Source organism: Anastrepha ludens, chromosome X (assembly GCF_028408465.1).
Source record: "Anastrepha ludens isolate Willacy chromosome X, idAnaLude1.1, whole genome shotgun sequence".
Taxonomy (NCBI): Eukaryota; Metazoa; Arthropoda; class Insecta; order Diptera; family Tephritidae; genus Anastrepha; species Anastrepha ludens.
Genome location: NC_071503.1, coordinates 23978046 through 23996625, shown reverse-complemented (window position 1 = coordinate 23996625; position 18580 = coordinate 23978046). Strand labels below are relative to the sequence as shown.

The 18580-nt window shown below is 41.2% G+C and overlaps 1 protein-coding gene across 12 annotated transcripts in view; it reads right to left on the bottom strand.

Moving 5' to 3' along the window:
• LOC128869205 (serine/threonine-protein kinase WNK1) overlaps nucleotides 1-17950 on the bottom strand; it is a 309715-nt gene extending 291765 nt beyond the window's left edge. For all 12 annotated transcript variants that reach the window (XR_008455231.1, XR_008455232.1, XR_008455234.1 and 9 more), the window contains exon 1: nucleotides 17676-17950. The gene's annotated coding sequence lies outside the window, so the exon portion shown is untranslated. The remainder of the gene's footprint in view (nucleotides 1-17675) is intronic.
• Nucleotides 17951-18580: the final 630 nt, after the last annotated feature.

Below are 18580 nucleotides of genomic sequence, written 5' to 3'. Positions count from 1 at the left end.
TATGAGCCTTATTTTTTTTTAAGCAGTTTTATTAAACCTTTCGGCTTATACTACTAATAGGACTATCAATAAGTTCGTGCGGTTTTACAACAGATGGCGTAACTTGATTATTATTCCATCGATCCACATTTCCAAACATTCATTGGAGAGCTACTGTCGTAAGGCACAAACGTCAGTATAAGTTTTTTATTTGAAGCGTAAACAACAATATTTTTACCACACTTGAAAATGTCGAATTTCGTGCCAAATAATGTGTTTTTGCGGGGAATTCTTCTTCATTATTTTAATATGAAGAAAAAAGCAGCCGAAAGTCATCGTATCTTGGTGGAAGTTTATGGTGAGCATGCTCTATCTGAGCGAACGTGCCAGAAGTGGTTTGCACGCTTTAAAAGTGGTGATTTTGGCTTGGAAGACGAAGAACGCGAGGGTGCGCCGCCAAAGTTCATGGATACCGAATTGGAGGAATTGCTCGATCAAGATCCGGCTCAAACGCAAGAAGAGGTTGCAAAAACTTTGGGAGTTGATCAATCAACCATTTCCAAACGTTTAAAAGCCATGGGAATGATCCGAAAGGTAGGCCATTGGGTGCCGTATGAATTGAAGCCAAGAGACGTTGAACGCCGTTTTATGGCATGCGAACAACTGCTTCAACGGCACAAAAGAAAGGGTTTTTTGCATCGAATTGTGACTGGCGATGAAAAGTGGGTCCATTACGACAATCCAAAACGTCGGGCAACGTATGGATACCCTGGCCATGCTTCAACATCGACGTCGGCGCAGAATATTCATGGCCTGAAGGTTATGCTGTGTATCTGGTGGGACCAGCTGGGTGTTGTGTATTATGAGCTACTGAAACCGAATGAAACGATTACGGGGGATGTCTACCGACGACAATTGATGCGTTTGAGCCGAGCACTGCGAGAAAAACGGCCGCAATACGCCGATAGACACGACAAAGTTATTTTGCAACATGACAATGCTCGGCCACATGTTGCACAAGTGGTCAAAACATACTTAGAAACGCTCAAATGGGATGTCCTACCCCACCCGCCGTATAGTCCAGACCTTGCGCCATCCGATTACTATCTCTTCCGATCGATGCAACATGGCCTGGCTGACCAGCACTTCCGTAATTACGATGAAGTCAAAAAATGGATCGATTCGTGGATTGCGGCAAAACCGACCGAATTTTTCACAAAGGGAATCCGTGAATTGCCAGAAAGATGGGAAAAAGTAGTAGTAAGCGATGGACAATATTTTGAATATTAAATTTGTAACCATTTTACGTCAATAAAGTTTCAAATTTCGAAAAAAAACCGCACGAACTTATTGATAGTCCTATTAAAATTCTTCAAAATAGAACCCTTGAGCGTCAATACACCGCTGGAAGCGGTCCTTCCACTGCAGGAAACATTTTTTAAACTCATCCGCAGGAATCGTGTTCAATTCGGCTGTCACAGTTTTTTGGATCGTCTCGATGGAGTCAAAACGCCTCCCCTTCAGCTTTCTTTTCAGGCGCGAGAACAAGAAGAAGTCCGGAGGGGACAGGTAGACTAGCACGACAGTCAATGTTCAAAAATTCACGAACCCGGTTCACATCTTCGTCTGTTTGCGTCGTCGAAGGCCTTCCAGATCGCTGTTCGCCTTCGACGTCCTCCCGGCCTTTCTTGAACGACTTGTGCCACCGGTTTACCTGGGCACTGGACAGAGATTGGTCCCCGTAAGCCTCCTTAAGTAGCCCCTAGTTTCGGTACTCGTTTTGTTTAGCTTTACGCAAAATTTGATCGAGTAACGTTGCTCCAACGATCGCTGCATTTTCGCCACTGCAAAACCCTAACACACTTTTAAAACAGCTTTCACGCGCGGAGCAATGTTGACTGCACCGCTGTTGCCAGCAAACTGGGACCGGTTTCTAGTGGAAGGAGAAGGTCCAACGATCATTTCCCCCCACCAGCCGATTCGGTTGATCGCTTGGCAGACGCTCCGCGCGGGAAGGCTCATTACTTTTCAATCAAACCCTGTATATGATAGTCGTTTAATGTGGAAATATTAAAAAAAAAGTTGTTAATAAAACAGATAACAAAGAACACATTAAAAAGGTGCTTATCAACGGGAAAATATACAGAAATTATAGCGAGATGGCTAATAAATTAAACGAATTTTTTGTGGACAGTATTATCGGCAATAGTTATATAGAAAATGTTCATTATGAATTCATAAGGCAGGAAACTACCCCAAACTACGTTTAATTTGAAGAAATAAGCAGAGATGATATCGTTCATATAGTTAGGAAGTCAAAGAGAAAATTGGGTGGAAACAACTTATTATGAGAAGGGGTAATTAAGGGTTCAGTGGAATATATGGGCCACTTTTACGCCATACTAGTATAAAGTAGTCTTCGGTCAACAACAGTACCTATGAAATGGAAAACTTCCACCATAGTACCAGTGAAGAAGGTGAAAAATACTAATTAAGCTGAGGAACATAGACCTATAAACACCCTTCTAATAGTTTTAGACTATCACTGTTTAGAACAGAAGTTGATAAGAAAAATATATTCTACTAGCTGTACCCGGCGGGCGTTGCTACACCAACTAAAATAAATTTAAGAAAAATCAGTACATATATATTAAGTTTTCCGAATTTTCCGGCATGTGCACAATTATGCACATTAGGTCCCAAGTGTTGTCAACAAAGTAAATTAAAAATATTATAAGGCTTTAAACATTATGTGCATAATTCTGCACTTGAGGTCCGAAGGGGTTAAGAAAAATCAGTACACAAATATTCAATTCATTCTAAACCATTTTATTGATTTTGTTTATTTCGAAAAAATCGGTTGAACGGGGCAGAAGTTGCTACTCTGCAGCCCCACCTCGTGGCGAGTGGCAGCACTGAGCATATTCTACAAACCTTCTCCGTGGAAAAATACATATATAGCTATACCAATTTTTATAATAATCGGTCCAGTAGTTTTTGAGTTCATCGAGGGCATACAGACAAACATTCATATTTATATATAAAGATGAACAAGATAAAGGATTAAAATGTTTTAACGAGCTACCAATTAAAAAAAAAAATTCTGTTAACATGAGGACTCTCAAGAGGCCGCTATTTCATCACCGTAAAACGTTGCCGAAAGATAGAAACTAGACCCTTCCTTTCCAAGCAGTGGGAATATGGGCTGGGATTCGCAATAATGTATATTGGGCAATTTTTATTAATGAAACTTAGTGGAGATGTTAGGGAGGTGTTAAGGAACAATCTTTATAATTCTAAATTATTCGGGAAATAATAATTTCGTAATTATTTGCCTTCAACGTGCCCTCGGGAGCTTCACTATAGTTTGACACATTACACTATATATTTTTTACCACTTCACTAAAATTCACTAAATATACACTCCCACGCGCGTTTTTACATATTCTTATCTTTATACTCGAATTATTTTCTTTAAAATTGAATGCAAATGCATTTGTCCATACAATCACGTTCTACGCAAAAATACTGTGGATTGCATTGACGGAGTTGGACTGATGAGGGTTATTTTTTTGAAAGAAAACGAGTGTTTTAATAAAGACAACTACGACCACCCTATTTGTTTTGCAGACATGATAATCGAATTTTTGTCGAGAAAATCTGTTTATAAGAGGCATGAGGACCCGTTTGTAAAACTGATCGAAGCAATACAATGCACTTATAAATCGTAATTTTTGCTTTTTAATAACTTTATTATTTTATGTGATACACTTAATATCATTGTTTTTAAGTTTCGATGAGTTGTATGTTTTTATTTTCAAAAATATTTCTCAATTTTAAATTACAGCAAAAAATACTGCAATTTTACAATCAACCCTTCACTGAACATCTGAACATACGAACTTCGGCAACACCAACTTTTCGCTAAATTACACAACTTTAACATTAAATTACTTAAAAACTATAAGCCTGCGGAGGGTGCGGTTTTCAGTTTTCAAATGGGGATACACCCCTCTATCGCCCCCCCCTTTTAACCTTTTTTTTCAAAGCAATAGACATTATACTAAATATTTCCCGAAATATGCATTACATTAACTATGTTAAACTATAAATTACGCTGTAAAAACTTGATAATTGTGAACTATAATTTGTTTTATTGTAGACATATGTATATCTATGCAGGAATATTATTATTGAACTATTTAGCATACAAGCATATAATTGTATAAATTAAGACTTAAGACCGTAAAAACTCAAAAAATTCTAAACTAAAGCAAAAACTACTGCAGATTTACAAACAACCTTCCACTGAAGGTCTCTGCATGAGAACTTCGTTCTTATTTCAGCTGTCAGGCAACACCAACTTTTCGCTAAATTACACAACTTTAACAATATATTACTGAAATATTATATGCCTCCGAAGGGTGCGGTGACTCGGCTATGCTATAATCTAACATGGACATTTTTAATGGTGGAGATGTTAGGGAGTAGTTCAGGAACAACCTTTATAACACGCAATTTTTCCGGAAATAATGGTTTGGTAATTATTTGCCTTCAAAGTTCCCTCGGAAACTTCACAATAGTTTGGAACATTATAATATATATTTTTCTACACTTCACTTAAATTCATTAAATATACACTCCCACGTGTGTTTGTAGTTATTTTTATACTTGTATTCGAATTATTTCAATGAAAATTAAATGTTAATGCATTTGTCCATATAATCACTTTCCAATTTTAAACACGAATAAGAAGATTGGAATGTTCTCAATATAGTGTGGCCGGATGCCTGCAAATGAAAACAAATATACGAACAAAAATGAAGTTGTTGTTTTTGTAGCAGCATAAACATTCCCCATATTTTCTTTTCGGTAACGTACACCGACTGTCGTGGAAACGAACAAAACTTAAGTATTTCAGTTTAGTGTTAATGATGGGGATGGGGGTTATTGTGCCTCCTTACTACACACACGCATATGACGTATTAATTTTGGGTTCAATGTTTTTAACGCGGAAAGGAGTTCTATGCAAAAAATACTGTGGATGGCGTTGCCGGAGTTGGACTGATGAGGGTTATTTTTTTGAATCGCGGCCGAAGGCCGCCCATGCCAAAAAAGTTCTAAGTAAAAATTGTACAAATTTGCAAAAACCCTTCTTGTCGATGCTCCTGTACAATTCAATTTTATATGTTTATAAGGAGCATTCCATGGTTCGTACGGGACAGATCGTACGAATTTTTACAGTTTACAACCTTACTTATAGATAAGCCATAACTTTTTAAAACGAGTTATTTAGTGCACTAATACTGTGTTGTAGTTTTCTAAGCGAAACCTATAAACGTGCTTTAAAATATTCGCATATCTTTGCAAAATCCAAAAAAAAAATTATATGTTCGTACGGGACAGCTCCAGTCTACCACTACTCTGAGTTATAGTGAATTAAGTGAAATTTGAGCGAAACTAATATTAACAAGAAAACGAAAATGACATTTGATTGTGATTGTATTAGAGTTTATTAACACAACAAAAACATTTAAAACATATTTAGTTTAAATGACTTATAGTGTAAAAATGAAACTGTTCGTACGGGACGCGTACGAAATTCAGCTCTTAAATTTCGATTTTAACGTTCTCTAAAGGGAAAATTTGATGCTGTTGTTATCTTGAGCATGGCTTTTACATGTAACTTCGCGCCCATTTGCTAATATTTCGTGAAATTTGGATATTCCGGGTATAGGCTTGGACGATTCCCAGGGACGAACATCCCGAATTTCGTCAGCTATTTCGGATGCAGAAATATAAAAAATGGATGTTGAAGGAATTAATGTGGCAGGAACTTTTGCGAAATCATTCGCGTTTTGGATTACAGTAATGCTTCCTTGGCTAGGGGCTTTTTGATTAACAAGTCTTTTTATATTGCCACCGACTCCGTCTACAACTCCCTTACCATGGCAAGTGGCAAAATACTTCCATTCGAATTGTTTGCTATATCTTTCAGAGAGATATACCAATAACGAGACCATATAACGATTTTTGAATTCAGAAGAAGGACCATCACTCCATATAACTTCTTTAATTCTTTCGCCATGATCTGCTGCAAAAATTTTATCATGCAAATATGTCTCGAAGGCGAATATACTGTCTTTATCTTTTTGCTTTGTACCAGAGCATATCACAAAAGTTTTACATTGTGCCATGAAAAATGAAGCAGCGGTAAAAAGAGTAACACTTTCCCTGCTCCATAGAGCTGACTGCACCTCGTTTTGATATGCGCAAGAAGTATTCTTGCATGTTCATTGTTTTTATCGCTTTGGAATGCTTGTGATTGTACTCTTTTTATATTTATGTGATACATGACATATGGTAAGTCGGATATAAGGTTTTCGTGTAACTCTCCGCAACTGATTTCTTCTGTCTTCAGTTTTACTCGTTGATCGTCTCTTTTTTTCCATTGCTTCTAAATTATATTTTTTCCACCATAAGGTATTACTATTTTACTTCCATTTTTACATGTATCGCACACATTTCTCCAACAGCTTGAATCACAGAGAATGTTGCTCCAGTAGGAGCTATTGTAGCTTATTTTCAAACACTTCTATTTTAGAATAAAATTCTCGTGAATCATACATTTGCACTGTTCTGATGGCGTGTCTTTTAATAACAAAACATTTTTCGGTCGTAGTGCACAAAATCTAGAAAACTCTATTTTTATGTTCGGAAACTCTTCCTTAAATATACAATATAAAAAGCCTCTTTTAAAAATAAGGTGAGGTAGTGCTTTTGTAATGTAAGTTTTTTACCGTTAGTCCAACAGACCATTGTGTCGTTCATGCCCGGGCATGTATAAACAATGTCTGGACGAAAGTAAACATCTTTCACCATTTTGATGGTTTCGTCATCGTTAATTGGTTCATTTATAGATTTATTCCTAACGTTATCAATACTAAGTCCAAGTTTTTTTGCCACACCCGCTACAACAGCCTTTTTTTTAGTGGGTGAACTGGGTAGACTTCGCATTCATTTCTGTACAGCCTTAGCATACGTTTGCTTACATTTGTATGGAAAACATTCAGATTCGCAATCACCAACAGCCTCCCTGTCTTGGGTTTGGATCAACTTTTTGGCTCTTTGGACTCTCTTTTTTCTTCTTCTTCTATATTTCTTCCTGGGTCATGGCTTCAGTTTTTCTTTTCCTCCACTGTTTCACTCTTTCTTTTTCGTTGTTTTTGAAATCTGGACCTTTTTTTCGTTTCTCGTATCTCCATTTTTTTATTACGTGACACGCTATGGTTGTTATTATTTTCACTAATTTTCTCCATTTTTTAGTTAAAAGAAAAACTTATATGCCGTGTTCGTACGGGACAAAATTTAATGACTGAATATTGAACTTATTTGCGATGCAAACTGAAATCAATGCGTTACAAGTAAAAAGAGCACCAATAGTTTGCTTTAAATGTAAAGTAATCGAAACAAATAAGTTACTCGGATGAGCACAAAAATAACTGTACAGTGTTATGTGCGTTCGTACGGGACATCATCGAACCATTTTTGTAAAAGAGCATATCTGCGTTGTTTTTTTTAATATTACGTTTCAAAACGTAAAAGTTTGTTCTTTTAACACCAATTATCAGTTTCACGCTATATGTCACACATAATGAGAACTAAGCGCTTAAACTTGACCAAATTTCGATAGAAGAAAATACAATTTTTATGAGTTGTTTTTGTTGTAAAAAAAGATACTTCAAACTGAGGTCAAGAAAAAGGTCGATGTTTATAATGAAGATTGATATATTTTAAATACATTAACACTAATATAATCATCCGGAAATGCAATTTGTTCGGCGGTCGAAATATACCATTTTCCATGGAATGCTCCATAAATGGTACGGCTGAGAATTAGTCGAAACTAATAAAAAAAGTGTGTGTTGTATCAAAAAGCCATTACGACAGGAGATTGGGTAGAATACAACGAAATACAGAAAGAATACAAGAAAATGGTTAAAGTTAAAAAAATTCAGTATATGGAATACAAGGTTGAAACAAATATATTGTATATGATAGTCTTTTAATGTGGAAGTATTTAAAAAATGTTGTTAATAAAACAGATAACAAAGAAAACATTAAAAAGGTGCTTATTAACGGGAAAATATACAGAAATTATAGCGAGATGGCTAATAAATTAAAGTAAACTAGCCCTGTCTGGTGAACAGCATATCACCCAACCTCTTACGTCACAATTGAATCTAACGCTGGAATTGAATCCAACCCGGAGCCAGAAGTATTCTATTGCTGCGTCTACCTCGGTTAGGTGCAGCAAGTGCAATGGGTGGAGCCACTTTAAGACCTGTACAGGCCTTAAGACTCGTAGGGAGTGGTCCACACGGTATGTGGCCACGTGTTGCTCCCGCCAGTAGGCGTCTGATGCCTCCACGGCTACTACTCCCCTTGATAGGCCGGCACCACCAACCGCCACCACAACCCATATCTCCACGGTAAGGAGCCTATCGGAGCAACACATCTCCCCCGACTTAGCCCATTCCCTTCCTTCCTGCTCCAACCCCAGCGCGGGGACAAATCCGCAGCTCTTGGTCCCCCGCACAGTCTGTTCCGTGTGTCAGACCGGAATACCTCGGAATCTGGTATCAGTCAAATGCAATTCTTGCAATGGCTGGTACCATTTTCGGAGATGTTCTGGCCTGCGCACTACCCGTGGGTGGACAACTGACTACGCTGCCCCCTGCTGCAGAGCTCTGCACCCACAACCGCCCCCCGTGTCGTGACCACCCACCATCATCAGGCCGCAACAACTAGCTTCAAGCTTCTTTAATTTAACTGCAACGGACTCACGAGTAAGATCGACGAGATAGTTGACTTCATGAGCCGACACAGTATAAAAATAGCTGCGGTCCAGGAAACCAAGTTGCACGCTAGGTCCTCTCTGATCACGAGGGATGGCTATAACGTGCACAGACACGATCGAGAGCGAGACAATGGTGGTGGTCTAGCGTTGATAGTCCACCACACAGTGCAGTATCGTCTCATTGACGAAAGCATCGACCGCAGGGACAGCACATTTGAATGTCAAGGTATAGCTGTCCGGTTAAGCGATCCCGAGCTCGAAACTTATAATGTCTACAGCTGCTGCGGCTCGCTTCATTCCTGCTGGAAGGTTTAAGGACTTTCGTCCTCATTTCCCAGCCGAAGCAGCCAGCTTGGCAAACGAGCGTGACCATCTACGCCAGGTTGATCCCGGGGATCCGCGCATAAGGGATCTCAATTTGGAGATCCGGAAATGGTAGATCAACACAAATGGACTAAATGGGTTGAGCACTTGAAGACCTGTAATCTCACCTCTGCGGTGAGTAAGCTCTGGTCAACCGTTAGGTCCCTGTCGAACCCGACAAAGCACAACGACAAGGGGGCTATCACCTTCATCGGTTGTACTTCGTCGGACCCGAAGAGATGCGCGAGCTGCTTTAGCCGACTTTTTATACTGCATCCTCCGGCCGACAGAACCAAGCGTCGTGCTACCAGAAGGCTGCACAAACTGACGAACGACAGTTCGCCACTTGCTTTCTCCGGTGATGAGGTTCAGGGGGCTATCAATAAATCCAAAACATCAAAAGCCATTGGCCCTGACGGCACAACCACTATAAACGTCCAGATAAACTGCGGGCTTAACCAAAACCGCCCCTGGGATAGGAATGTCCTAGTAGCGTTGGACCTGAAGAAGGCTTTCGACACAGTCAGCCATTCCACGCTACTAGATGATATTTATCAGGGCACTCCCGCCAGGGCTGAAGGGGTGGTCCGCAAACTACCTGAGCGGTCGTCACTCGTCAGTGATTTTTCGAGATCAAACATCAAAGCAGAGGAAGATTAAGCAAGGTGTACCTCGGGGTGGTGTCCTTTTTCCCTTGCTGTTCAACTTCTACATCTCGAAGCTCCCCCAACCACCAGAGGGAGTCTCCCTGGTCTCATACGCTGACGACTTTACGATAATAGCGTCGAGCAATGACATCGATGGCCTGTGTTCCAAAGTGAACAACTATCTCACCGACCTTTCTCGCTTTTTCCCTGCGAGGAATCTCCAACTTTCCCCCACTAAGTCAACGACGACCCTCTTTAACACCTGGACAAAGGAGGTCAAACTGTCGCTTAAGGTAATAGTCGACGACACACCAATTCCGACGTTAAACAACCCCAAAATTGTGTATGCGGCTCAAGAAGCGATGAACATTGTGTGTCTGTGAACTATGTCGGTAGACATAATAGCCTGATGCTAACATGGGTCTCGGGTCCGTTTTGCCACTCCCTTCTGCGGCCATCACAGCCACGGTTAGCAAATGGGTAACTACCACCCACAAGCGAGCTTGGCAGGCTGAGAGAGGCTGCAGATAGACTAAACTGATGTTACCTGTCATGTCCGATCGACTGTCGCAAACCCTTCTGTCATTAAGCAGAGGGGAGTGCAGATGGCTGGTTGAACTGATGACGGGCCACTTTCTGTGGGCGACGCACATGGAAAGGTTGGGCATTTCAGACAGTGTACTTTGCCCAGCTTGTTTAGAGGAGGATGAGACTGTGGACCACTTCCTGTGCGTCTGCCCTATCTGAGTGCTGCACTTGCTAGTTGTCCCGACAAAAAAAACCAAAATTTTGGGTGTAACCTTCGACAGTTTGCTCTCCTTCTCAGCGCACACAACCGCAATTGCCACTAAAGTCCAAGATCGCAACAAGGTCCTCAAATCGCTTGCCGGCAGGTCCAGGGGCCAAGACAAAGAACTGTTGTTATCGACATTTAAGGCATTTGGTCGGCCGGTTCTGAACTATGCTGCGCCTGTCTGGTCACCTGGAACTAGTGACGCGCGGTGGATAAAGCTACAGACATGCCAAAATACTGCCATTCGGGCAGCGACAGGTTGCCTCCTGAGATCCCCTGTTCAACACCGTCACAACGAACCGTCCCAAATGCTCCCTGTAATGGAGCACAACAAACTGCTCAGCAAGCAGTTCCTGCTAAGATGTTACCTCAGGTTTCACCCCTGCAGACACCTGCTTGAGCCTGAGCCGCCTCCCAGGCACGTCAGGAGACACCTCTTAAACTACGCCGACGAAATACAGGACAAAACTGACAGACATTTACTGGCCCAGACAATGTTTAGACAGTCAATAAACGACATTCATTCCGGCATGTGCAGGCACCCCGCACGACACTAACCACCTTTTCACATGCCCTCTAAAACCGTCTCATCTAACACCCCTCTCTCTCTGGACCCAACCCGTCGAAACAGCATGTTTCCTGGGCCTACCTTTAGATGAGCTAGACGAAGACCGGTGATATGCCCTACACTGACGGGGCTTCTATTACTGTTAAACAAACAAACAAACAAGAAAATGGTTAAAGTTACAAAAATTCAGTATATGGAACACAAGGTAGAAACAAATATACAGGGTTTGATTGAAAAGTTATGAGCCTTATTTTTTTAAGCAGTTTTATTAAACCTTTCGGCTTATACTACTAAAATTCTTCAAAATAGAACCCTTGAGCGTCAATACACCGCTGGAAGCGGTCCTTCCACTGCAGGAAACATTTTTTAAACTCATCCACAGGAATCGTGTTCAATTCGGCTGTCACAGTTTTTTGGATCGTCTCGATGGAGTCAAAACGCCTCCCCTTCAGCTTTCTTTTCAGGCGCGAGAACAAGAAGAAGTCCGGAGGGGACAGGTAGACTAGCACGACAGTCAATGTTCAAAAATTCACGAACCCGGTTCACATCTTCGTCTGTTTGCGTCGTCGAAGGCCTTCCAGATCGCTGTTCGCCTTCGACGTCCTCTCGACCTTTCTTGAACGACTTGTGCCACCGGTTTAATGGGGCACTGGACAGAGATTGGTCCCCGTAAGCCTCCTTAAGTAGCCCCTGGTTTCGGTACTCGTTTTGTTTAGCTTTACGCAAAATTTGATCGAGTAACGTTGCTCCAACGATCGCTGCATTTTCGGCACTGCAAAACCCTAACACACTTTTAAAACAGCTTTCACGCGCAGAGCAATGTTGACTGCACAGCTGTTGCCAGCAAACTGGGACCGGTTTCTAGTGGAAGGAGAAGGTCCAACGATCATTTTCCCCCACCAGCCGATTCGGTTGATCGCTTGGCAGACGCTCCGCGCGGGAAGGCTCATTACTTTTCAATCAAACCCTGTATATGATAGTCGTTTCATGTGGAAATATTTAAAAAATGTTGTTAACAGAACAGATAACAAAGAACACATTAAAAATTATAGCGAGATGGCTAATATATTAAACGAATTTTTTGTGGACAGTATTATCGGCAATAGTTATATAGAAAATGTTCATTATGAATTCATAAGGCAGGAAACTACCCCAAACTACAAAATCAATAAAATGGTTTAGAATGAATTGAATATTTGTGTACTGATTCTTTTTTAAAGTTATTTTTCTTAACCCCTTCGGACCTCAAGTGCACAATTATGCACATTAGGTCCCAAGTGTTGTCAACAAAGTAAATTAAAAATATTATAAGGCTTTAAACATTATGTGCATAATTCTGCACTTGAGGTCCGAAGGGATTAAGAAAAATCAGTACACAAATATTCAATTCATTCTAAACCATTTTATTGATTTTGTTTATTTCGAAAAAATCGGTTGAACGGGGCAGAAGTTGCTACTTTGCAGCGCCCCCTGGTGGCGTGTGGCAGCACTGAGCATATTCTACAAACCTTCTCCGTGGAAAATACATATATAGCTATACCAATTTTTACAATAATCGGTCCAGTAGTTTTTGAGTTTACATTCATATTTATATATAAAGAAGAAGAAGATAAAGGATTAAAATGTTTTAACGAGCTACCAATTAAAAAAAAAAAAACAAATTCCGTTAACATGAGCATTTTCAAGAGGTCGCTATTTAATCACCCCGCTTTAACCCAGCTATGTGTTCAGGTGCAAATGACTTTTTTGCGTGAAGTCTGATATAAAATAAGTTCTATTTACTCTTCTTAAATTTATATAAACTTTTCCAGGCGAAGTAAAAAAACTGACATATATTTGCTTCAACCGTATATTTGTGAGTGCACAGGTAATACGTAAATATATGAATGATATAGGTAATTTCTCATATTAGCATAACCTTTCTGCAAAAAATTAAGGAAACGATCACCAATCACGCCGGCAATGATACAATGAATTTTTCACCATAACTGACTTCAGATTAACGTTTATATAATAAGCGTATATGTTACATTTAAAAATTTTTTTGAAACTTTTTTTTTTTAATTTTAACTTTAATTTTGATTTTACTGTTAATCCTTTTATGTAAACTATTCTTAAGGTCAATCATTGTAAAAATAACCTATGGTTGTATGCTTTGACTTTAGTAATAAATAAATAAATATATAAATAAATAATTTTTAATACATATAAAAATTAAGCCGAAAAAAAGTGTGCATTTGTCCGGGGTAATCTCAGCAACGCGTGTAAGGAAAACAATGAAAGTTTCACACATTGTTGGTGTTGCTTTGGCAAAGGTTTCTGGGAAGTGTGGTTGAAATCCGATATTGCGTGTGTGTGCGGTGCGTCGGTTAAGTGAGTGTGTTTTTGCTATTTGCCGCACGTATTTTTTGTACCGCACATAGCATTCATTAGAATTGAATACATTTTGGTCGTGTGTGTCTGGTTTATTATGAATTATGATATTTGCGGTGAAGGTTAGTATAATATGCTTATTGATTCTACTCGCCACCAGGAGGCGCTGCCGAAGGCTTAAAAGGGGGCCCGGGTAACCCTAGGATGTGTTTTTACATTGTGGGTATCAAATCAAAGCTACTGATGAGTGCTTTAATACAGAGTATTTTTTATATCTCTGAATGACCAGGGTCTCGAGATATAGCCGAAAAGGTGGATTAAGGTACCCTTGGATGTGTTTGTACAATATGGGTATCAAAAGGAAGCTGTTGAAAGGAAACGATGTTGTTGTTGTTGTTGTTTTAACAGCATAGGTAGCCCTGTCAGTGTAGGTTTATCATCGGTCGTTTTCGTCTAGCTCATCTAAGGGTAGGCCCAGGAAACATGCTGTTTCGACAGGTTGGGTCCAGAGGGAGAGAGGGGTTAGATGAGTCGGTTTGAGGGGGCATGTGAAGAGGTGGTTACTGTCGTGCGGGGTATCTTCACATGCCGGACATGTGTTTGGTATGTCGGGGTCAATTCTGGATAAGTAGGAGTTTAACCTGCTACAATATCCAGAACGTGATTGTGCCAATGTTACACGAGTCTCACGGGGAAGCTGGAGCTTTTCATCTGCGATAGGTGGTGGTTGGACTCCGATTACGGCATTCACAGGTCGGGAGTTCATGAAGGTGGTAACGGTCTCCCGGTGAATGTCGTTTATTGACTGTCTAAATACTGCCCGGCCCAGTAGGTTTCGGTCAGTTTTGTCCTGGAGTTCGTCAGCGTAGTCTAGGAGGTGTCTCCTGACGTGCCTGGGAGGCGGCTCAGGCTCAAGCAGGTGTCTGCAGGGGTGAAACCTGCGGTAACATCCCAGCAGGAACTGCTTGCTGAGCAGTTTGTTGTGCTCCGCTACTGGGAGCATTTGTGCCTCGTTGTGAAGATGTTGGATGGGTGACATCAGGAGGCACCCGGCCGCTGTCCGATTGGCGGTATTTTGACAAGTCTGTAGCTTTGTCCACTGCGAATCACTAGTTCCAGGTGACCAGACAGGCGCAGCATAGTTTAGAGCCGGCCGACCAATTGCCTTAAATGTCGAAAGCAACAGTTCATTGTCTTTGCCCCAAGTGCTGCCGGCCAGCGATTTGAGGACCTTGTTACGATTTTGGACTTTTGTGGCAATTGCGGTATGCGCAGAGAAGGAGAGCAAGCTATCAAAGGTTACATCCAAAATTTTGGGGTTATTTACAGTCAGAATTGGTGTGTCGTCGACTTTTACCTTAAGGGACAGCTTAACCTCCTTTGTCCAGGTGGTGAAAAGGGTCGCTGTGGACTTGGTGGGGGAAAGTTGGAGATTCCTCGCAGTGAAAAAGCGAGAAAGGTCGGTGAGGTAGTTGTTCACTTTGGAACACAGGCCATCGATGTCATTGCCCGACGCCATTATCGTGCAATCGTCAGCGTATGAGATCAGGGAAACTCCCGCTGGTGGTTGGGGGAGCTTCGAGATGTAGAAGTTAAAAAGCAAGGGGTGAAAGGACACCACCCTGCGGTACTCCTTGCTTAATCTTCCTCTGCTTTGACATTTGATCTCGAAAAATCACTGACGAGTGCCGACCGCTCAGGTAGTTCGCGGACCACCTCTTCAGCCCTGGCGGGAGTGTCGACTGATAAATATCATCTAGTAGCGTGGAATGGCTGACTGTATCGAAAGCCTTCTTTAGGTCCAACGCTACTAGGACAGTCCTCTCGCAGGGGCGGTTTTGGTTAAGCCCGCGATTTATCTGGGCGTTTATGGCGGTGAGTGCCGTGGTGGTGCTGTGCACTCGTCGGAATCCGTGCTGATGTGGGGCTGGGGCTAGGTGGGTCGTGAAGAGTGGGAGTAGGAGGGCTTCAAGTGTCTTCACTACTGGGAAAAGTTATCGGCCGATAAGACTCCCCTTGGTTGGCGGGTTTCCCAGGTTTCAATAGTGGGACCACTCTCCCTGCTTTCCACTTGTCAGGGATGATGAGAGTGGCCAGAGACAAATTGAAGACCCTTGTGAGGTATCCTACTCCCAGGGGTCCCAGATGCTTCAGCATCAGCGCGTTTAATCCGTCAGGGCCAATGGCTTTCGATGATTTCGACTTGTTAATGGCCCCCTGAACCTCATCACCGGAGAAAGTAAGTGGCGCACTGTCGTTCGTCAGTTTGTGCAGCCTTCTGGTAGCACGACGTTTGGTTCTGTCGCCCGGAGGATGCAGTGTAAACAGCCGGCTAAAATAGCTCGCGCATCTCTTCGGGTCCGACGAAGTACAACCGTTGAAGGTGATAGCCACCTTGTCGTTGTGTTTCGTCGGGTTCGACAGGGACCTAACGGTGGACCAGAGCTTACTCACTCCGGAGGTGAGGTTACAAGTCTTCAGGTGCTCAACCCATTTAGTCCGCTTATGTTGATTTACCAGTTGCCGGATCTCCAAATTGAGATCCCTTATGCGGGGATCCCCGGGATCGGCCTGGCGTAGGTGGTCACGCTCGTTTGCTAAACTGGCTGCTTCTACTGGGAAGTGAGGACGGATGTCCTTATAACATCCAGCTGGGATGAAGCGAGCCGCAGCAGCTGTGAGCACCTTGCGGAATGCGCGTTCGCCGACGCGCACATCAGTGGGGATGAGAAGAGCGGCGAAGGTGTCCTCGGTGAATTCCGTGAAGCCGGGAATTGCATTGGACTGATACCAGATTCCGAGGTATTACGGTCTGACACACGGAACAGACTGTACGGGGGACCAGGAGCTGCTGGTTTGTCCCCGCACTGGGGTTGGAGCAGGAAGGGATAGGAGGGGTTAAAGGGGAGTTGTGTTGCTCCGATAGGCTCCTCACCGTGGAGGTGTGGGTTGTGGTGGCGGTTGGAAGTGCCGGCCTATCAGGGGGTGTGGTAGCCGTGGAGGCATCAGAGACCTGTTGGCGGGAGCAACACGTGGCCACATACCGTGTGGACCACTCCCTGTGCGACTTAAGGCCTGAGCAGGTCTTAAGGTGGCTCCACCCGTTGCACTTATTGCACCTAACCGAGGTGGAGTTCGGGTGGAGCCGTTGATGGCAGACGCAGCAGTAGAATACCTCTGGCCCAGGGTTGGATTCGACTCCAGCCCTGAGGAGAAGTATTTGGAGCAGGTTAGCTGCGAGAGTTTGCTCCTGTGACGTAAGGGGTGGGGTGATATACGATACACTAGACAGGGCTAGTGTACTGGGGCGGCAGCCCTTGATCGGGAAAAACCCGAGTCATGCCATGGGAATGGCTTGATCAATTTTTCCTCTTATTTTATAAAGTTATAATTACCATAATTTTTAAATTAGGTCCACCCACTTAGGTATTATTAGTAAACCTTTCGTAGTAGTAATTCTATGGTGTTTTATATTGTTTATTTTTCAAATGTCTGGCAGCGATTCTTCTTGAAATAACCAAAATATGAGAATTGTTGGACAATTTTACAAACTTTGAAATCAAATAACTTAAAAACTATAACTTTTCTAAGGGTGCGTTTCTCTTCTTTAGAATTTTGGAGAACTCCTTTAATATTTAAGTGAAAACGCATATATACAATTCTGTCACTTTTTTGGAGGCGACTTTTAACTGTATTACTGAATTAACTTTTAAAGCCATGACTGATAACATTTCGTATATGTTACGCTACATTTTTATTATGGCACGTTTTTCTATTTTGTATTTAAAGAAGATATATACGCATTTAGTTATTACATTATTTACAGCCTTGTATACGTAGTATTTTTAGTTAAAGAGAAAAGACTTTAATTGTATCCCAAAAAATCGTTTTCATATAGCACTATTTACTAGTTATTTCTGGTAGTCTAGTGGATGTTTTTCCCTGGCATCGGGCCATTTAATTTTAGGCACGAGCATATTATCATTAAGCTTTGAGAGGATTGGTGCAACATAAGATTTGCCAAGTCCTCGCATACTCTTTGAAAATGTCATGGTAAGTAAAATATTTAAGAGCATAGTTTCTTCGGTATACCTTTTCAAAAAATATCCAAATTTCGTTGACAGCAATCCGCTATGGACTTAAGTAGACTCGCCTTCGAATTTAGTGTTACTAGACGTATAAATCCCAAACAATTGCAATTAAAATAAGATGTTGTAAGTATACACTCTGTTATTATACAGGTTCAGCCACCCATTTATTAGTAAATAACTAAATATCAAAGCTTGTTTTATTCGAAAACTACCTTCACGTTCTAAAATATATGAAAAATTACTGAATGCAGAAAATCTAGTCTGCGATGGGAATGAGGAGCTGATATCGAGATATATAATATATCGATAAAATAATTAAGGTGCTATGAACGCGTTATTAGATACCACGACATATTGCGAGCGCCAGTTGTACCAAAAACAAAAAGTCTCCTGTGTTTAGTTTTTGCTTTTTTGGCACAAGTGTCAAAATAATTATTTCTTAGGCGAACTGGATTGTAAATATTAAATAAATGCATACAAAGCTTTCGAGTGTCGCGTTAAATTGTTCGAAGTTCATTTGTGTTATTATTACCAAAAATAATTAACAACTAACTTGCTATGTACTCCTCAGCAAGAAGTTGCAGCATTCGTCATAACGAAGTATTCAATTTTGTTATTGAATGAAAATGGAGAGCAAGTAAAACGATAATTGCGGGGACATACAGTGGCTTACAGCTTATTTCATGCAGGCGAACTACTAAGACTTCGAATGCTGTATTTTGAAAGCTAAAACTTTTTTGAAAAAAATTAAATATGAAATAATTTATACGCAATTGAAATACCTTTCATATTTTTTTAAAGCTTTAAATAAAAAATATAAAAAACAAAAACGCAGAACAGTTCAAAGTTGTATGTCACAGCTTATTTCACGCAGTATTAATTTTTTCTTAAATTTAAGTTAAACGA